We start from the raw sequence: 6,556 nt of genomic DNA, 5'->3' as shown, positions 1-6,556 counted from the left end.
GAGTACTGACGCGTCATCATGAGAGAGAACGCAGAGAGAATATCTTTTCATGGCTTAGTACACACGCAATATGTTTGCTTTTTTCAGATTTTTTGAACTCTCTCAGGTCTGGTTCTGTTTTGCCACCAGCATGTTTTAGTGTATGGGTGCACATGCATTCTCACGTACTTTGCGTGTGTGTGTTTACTATTGCTGGCCGGTAGAACTGAAATTTGAGTTTGGTTCTTGTTTTGGGTCTTTTGCTGGTCTGACCTACCGCCACAAAATAAATGAAGAATGGGCAGGGGGTGGTGGTATGGTACACTAGGGCGCGGGAAATAAAATAAAAGCTGTTATTTGTTTGATTTATACCAAAAAATATAAAATATTACAATAATATATTTACACATTTATTTCCTTATTTTAAACAGGTTGACTGTAAATTATAAAAATTATGTAAACGCCGTCGGTTCTCGACTATATACAATAAAATAATTGCACATTTATTTCCTTATCTTAAGCAGGTTGATTACAAATTATAAAAATTATGCAAACGCAGCCGGTTTTCGGTTTTTTTGTTTATTATCACTAAAACAATGATGTATCTAAATATACAATATAAGAAAAATTATATATATGTAAGAAGGAGTGGGCCAGCTGGCCTATTGAAGGGGCAGCGGGGAGCAGCAACAGCAGTAATAACAGCAGCAGAGGAACAGCTGATGAGCAGCAACAGCAGTAGTAACAGCAGCAGCAACAGCAGCAGGTGCAAAAAAACTGCGCATTTGACTCTCGGAAGCCGCAAGCAGAGGAAGCGAGACAGCGAGTGGGTGAAAAGAAGAACCGAGAAAAAAGGGTTGTTTCAAGCCGGCTGCCCACAAGAGTATTGCGCAGTAGAATTATAATGGAAAATACAAGTGGACCACCAGCCGGGAATATGCAGCAAAACGAAGGCCCAAGTGGATCAGAAGAAAACAGGATCAATCGCCAGCAAAACGCGAACGAGGAAGCGATGAGGTCAACACTCCTAGAAGAAAACACACAGACGCTCCAACAGCTGGTTCAACTGCTCTCGATGAAAATAAATGCTGATGAAATAGACAAGAAAAATGATGCAAAGCTGGTAGTGGAAAATTTTGCCAAAATTATTCCAGAATTCAACGGAGAAAATATGTCGGTACAGCAGTGGTTTATTAACTTCGAGCTAAACGCTGAAGCATACGGACTAAATGACAAACAAAAATACGTGCAAGCCCGAGCAAAAATGACAGGTACAGCCGCTCTTTTTCTCGAGTCCACAGCAGTGTATGAGTACGGCCAATTGCGTCACCAACTTTTACAAGAGTTTGAGTGTGAGCGTTTATGCAGTGCGCAAATTCACAATCAATTGTCTATGCGAGTGAAGATTTCCGGCGAAAGTTTTCACGAATATATACTACAGATGAAACGCATTGCTGCACGTGGGACAACAGACACGGAGTCGGTGATTCGATACATTGTCGACGGACTGAATTTAAAAACGGATTATAAGTACACCTTGTATGGATGCAGCTCATACAAGCAGCTGCGAGAGAAATACGAAATCTACGAAAGAACGCTCGCGGTTGATGGGGGCTTCGCCCCGAAACAAAAAGACTCACAGCCGTTCGGAAAGAAGTCCAATTTCACCAAATATGAAAGGAAGCAGCACTGCTACAATTGTGGATCCCAGGAGCATCTACGCAAGGATTGCCGAGCTGCATTAAAGTGTTTCCGCTGCAATCAAACTGGACACATGTCTAAGGATTGCCCGAGTGCCGCTGCCGTAAACGTTGCATACGAGGAAAAACGCCTGAAGTCTCTAAAAATTAACGACGTGCAAGTCAAGCGGCTCATAGACACCGGTGCAGATGTTTCCCTATTAAAGATGTCAGTTTTCGGCAAAATGAGTGGTATCCATCTGCAAGCCAGTTCGTCAACTTTGAGGGGACTTGGAAACAACATCACACGCTCCGCTGGGCAATTTACGGCAGAAGTGGAGACCGAAGGAATGCGACTGGCACACAAATTCCTTGTGGTGGCCGATCATGCCGTCGGATGCGAATTGTTGCTTGGACACGACTTTATATCCAAGTTCACAATGACAACAAGGCCAGGAGGATATAAGTTTTCTCCCCTGCCGGGACAAGAAACTGAGGACACCAAACAGATATTATTTACAACGTGGTGGAAGCAAATACTGACATAAACATTCCATCGCAGTTCAGAGATGCCGTCCAATCAATGATTCAGGACTGAAAAGAAGCAGACTGCAGTGTGCCCGATCATGCTGAAGATCGTACCGGACGAGAAAATAGCGCCGTTTTGACGTTCGCCAAGTCGAGTGGCCATCAGCGAAGCCGACGTTGTCAAGCAGCAGATCGATGAATGGGCCAACGCTGGGATAATACGACGCTCATCATCAAATAAAAAAGCCCAGCAGGAGGATACGATGATCAAAGCAGTTTCCGAAATTTTGAAAAGTAAACCATATGACAACTTTAAGTTGAAAGCTGGTCTCGTATACAAAGTGGTGCAAGGCACGGACTTGCTGGCAATACCGAAGTCATTAGAAAAAGAAGTAATAACCGACGCTCACAACGCAGGACACTTTGCCGCTCAAAAAACAATGCATACCGTACAGCAGAGCTATTGGATTCCACATCTGGAAGGAAAAGTAATGCAGATCATAGGAAACTGTATGAAATGTATAATCTACTACAAAAAGATTGGCAAAAAAGAGGGATTTCTGCATCAATTCGACAAAGGATCAAAGCCGCTGTATACTATACACGTGGATCACCTTGGGCCTATGGATGCTACTTCAAAGCAGTACAAGTACATATTCGCAATGGTTGATAGCTTCAGTATGATCATATGGATGTATCCCACAAAAACAATAGGAGAAGACGAAGGGAGTGGTCTGATGTATTTGGTAATCCGGCACGCATAGTAAGCGATCGTGGAGCAGCATTTACATCTTCAAGCTTTGAGGAGTTTGTCAAGGAAAAGAACATCGAACACATATGGAGAACCACAGGGGTACCAAGAGGAAACGGACAAATTGAACGCGTAAGCCGATCTATTCTGAGCATCATTTCCAAATTGTCGTCGGAGGAACCTGGAAGATGGTATAAGTTCGTACCGCAAGTTCAAAGGGCTATTAACAGCACTGTTCACGTGTCTACAAAGCGTTGTCCATTTGAGCTGATGGGCAAAAGATGCGACAAGAGGCAAAAGAAAATATTCAGCAGGCCCAGGACAGATACAAGGAACAGTTCGATAAAAAGCGTAAATGCGAATACGGATACAAGGTCGGAGATCTCGTAGCCATACGTAGAACACAATTTGTAACCGGAAGAAAGATGGCCAGCGAATTCTTAGGACCATACGAAATAACCAACGTGAAACGAGGCGGACGCTATAATGTTCGGAAGGCAGCAGACGTCGAAGGACCAAGCAACACGACCACAAGCAATGATAACATGAAACTATGGAGCTTTTATGTAGAAAACGAGGACGCATTGTCATCAGGGACTGATGACTAATCAGGATGACCGAGTGTAAGAAGGAGTGGGCCAGCTGGCCTATTGAAGGGGCAGCGGGGAGCAGCAACAGCAGTAATAACAGCAGCAGAGGAACAGCTGATGAGCAGCAACAGCAGCAGCAACAGCAGCAGCAACAGCAGTAGTATCAGTATCAGATCAACAGCAGACAGAGAAGAAGAGGAACAGAGCGAAGCAGTGAAAAGGAGAGAACAGCCGCATACGGACGCGACTCAAGCAGCAGCAGAAAATCAGCAGAAATAAGCCGTAACATTAAGAACTTTTGTAAGCACACATACCAGGCCACCGCGATAATAATACGAATAAACAATACTCTAAATAATATCTTACATATATACTTAAATAAATATGCATAAATATAAATGGAATTGGTTTTACATATATTTGTGGAAAGAAAAAATTCAGATGCCGGTCGCACCTTGAATACTCTCATGGAGTATATAATATAAAGTCTGTGTTTTCATGATAAGAGGCCTACTGGAAATACGTTTTAAGCTATACTGTAACTGCAAACGGTATAAAACACGAAGCCATTTTAACTAAAGTGACAGCTAATATTGAATAAGTACAAGCCACGAGCAGCTATTTGCGACGAGGGCTCAAATAATAGAGCTGTTTTCAGAAGACTGTGAGTCGACATTAAGAACCTCTACGATAAAAACCCATTTAGTTCGCCAAACTTCACTTAAATAAGCCAGATTCTTTTTGGGAGAATGTTATATTTATATTCGGACATGATGGACGATCCAAAGTATGGAGAAAGGAGAATCAAGCCATGAAAGAGAAAAACCTCATTCCAACAGTGAAGCATGGCGATGGAAATGTAATGGTTTGGGGGTGTATAGCAGCAGCTGGACCTGGGCAAATGGTGTTTATTGAGACCAAGATGGATAAACACATCTACAAGAAAATTTTGAATGACAATTTATGCCGAGTGTTGAAAAATTGGGTCTTGAAGCGAAGAATTTCATGTTTCAACAAGACAATGACCACAAACATACCTCGTATTTGGTTCAAGAATGGCTGTTGTATCAGTGCAAGCAGTTAAAAACGCCGCCGCAGTCACCAGATCTGATCCCCATAAAGCATGTTTGGGATTTTCTAGAAAAAAAAATTGAGAAACATAAAATTTCCTCCAAGGAAACCCTTAAAACGGTTCTGATGACGGAATGGGAGAAAATTAATCCAAATGAAACCAATCATTTGGTAAAAAGTATTCCCCGACGTCTAAAAGCTGTTATTGAAGCTAAGGGCGGCCCCACCAAATATTGAAATCAGAAAAAATTGGGGACAATAAGTTTTTTTCGTAAAAAATAAAAAGTGTCCGAATAATTGTTGTGCGTAACACTTTTTGATACTTTAAATTTTTTTGGATATGCCAAAGGTTTTTTTGTTTTTTAGATTTAAAATTAGTAGTAGTAATATCCATGTTCATAATGAAATACAAATTTTTTGTCAAACTTAAATACTTTTCAAGTTATTAATGAAAAAAGTTGACATAGACGAGTGTCCGAATAAATGTTGTGCTGACTGTATATCCTCTTTTTATAGAAATAAATATATATATTTATGCATATTTATTTTAGTATACATATGTATATATATTTTTTCTTATATTATATATTTAGATACATCATTGTTTTGCATAATTTTTATAATTTATAATAAACCTGTTTAAAATAAGGAAATAAATTTGTGATTATATTATTGTAATATTTTATATTTTGTGGTGTAAGGAAGCGATCCTGGGCTGGGGTATATATCTCAGTCTACTCCAGGGTCGAAATTACAGCCACATTTATAATTTGCCGGGACTCCGTATTTCGGACAGACGATGGGGGACGGGGCAGCAGTCCCGTGGACGGGAGCGGACGTATCATGGGACGTGGCGGTTGGTCCCACCGAGAGCACTCCGGTTATCGCCGAATAGCGCCTTCAGAACCCCACCGAACTCGGGATCAATGCGGGGGTTGCTATGCGATAATACCGACAGGTGTCACCGAGAGTACCCCTGCTACCGCCGGACAGTACTTACGGGACCCTGCCGGCCTAAGAATTACTACGACGCCGAAAGGGGATCTTGGCTATGCGGGAATACCGACAAGTATCGCCGAGAGTACCTAGGCTATCGCCAGACGGTACTTACAGCACCCTGTCGGCCTAAGAATTACTACGACGCGGAAAGGGGAACTTTGCTATGCGGGAATACCGACAAGTATCGCCGAGAGTACCTAGGCTATCGCCGGACGGTACTTACGGGACCCTGTCGGTCTACTGGGATCATACGGGGCGCCAACAGGTGTCACCGACAGCGCCTAGGCGATCTCCGGACAGCGGCTTAATGTACGAGCAGCTATTTGCGACCAGGGCTCAAATAATAGAGCTGTTTTCAGAAGACTGGGAGTCGACATTAAGAACCACAGCTTTAAAGTTCAAGATAAAGAATTATTTGCGATTTACGATGTTCCACATTTGATTAAATCGCTAAGGAACATTGTCCGAAATATAAATCTTTATACCCCTGATGGCGTTGTTTCATGGAAAATAGTCGAAGAACTGTATGAAATCGACAAAACTGTAACAACAAAGCATATATATCCAAATAGCTTTGAAAAAATTAAGGTCAAATATGCCACTCAAGTGTTTAGCCATAGTGTGGCCGCTGCTCTTCGAACAATGATTAGTTCTGGAGGCTTCTTAAAGTGCAAAGAAAATGCAGAAGCGACTGCTACATTTATTGAAAAAATTAATAGATTATTCGACTGTCTAAATAGTCATGTCCTCTACGATAAAAACCCATTTTGGAGTGCACTACAAGACAAAAATCTTGTCAATGAGACCCTGTAGGATATGCGAAAATATTTTGAAGAATTTAAATATCCACAGGAAGTGGACTTTAAAGTTGACTTTAAAAATCAACTCCATACTTTCATTGGCCCAAAATGTTTGGAGTGAAAGTGCTGAAGTTTTGTATAGTGCTAAATCCAAATTAA

The sequence above is a fragment of the Drosophila persimilis genome, unplaced genomic scaffold, assembly GCF_003286085.1.
Source record: "Drosophila persimilis strain 14011-0111.01,24,50 unplaced genomic scaffold, DperRS2 tig00000124-arrow-pilon, whole genome shotgun sequence".
Classification (NCBI taxonomy): domain Eukaryota; kingdom Metazoa; phylum Arthropoda; class Insecta; order Diptera; family Drosophilidae; genus Drosophila; species Drosophila persimilis.
The sequence above is the reverse complement of the archived record's forward strand: the minus strand, read 5'-3'. Positions refer to the sequence as shown.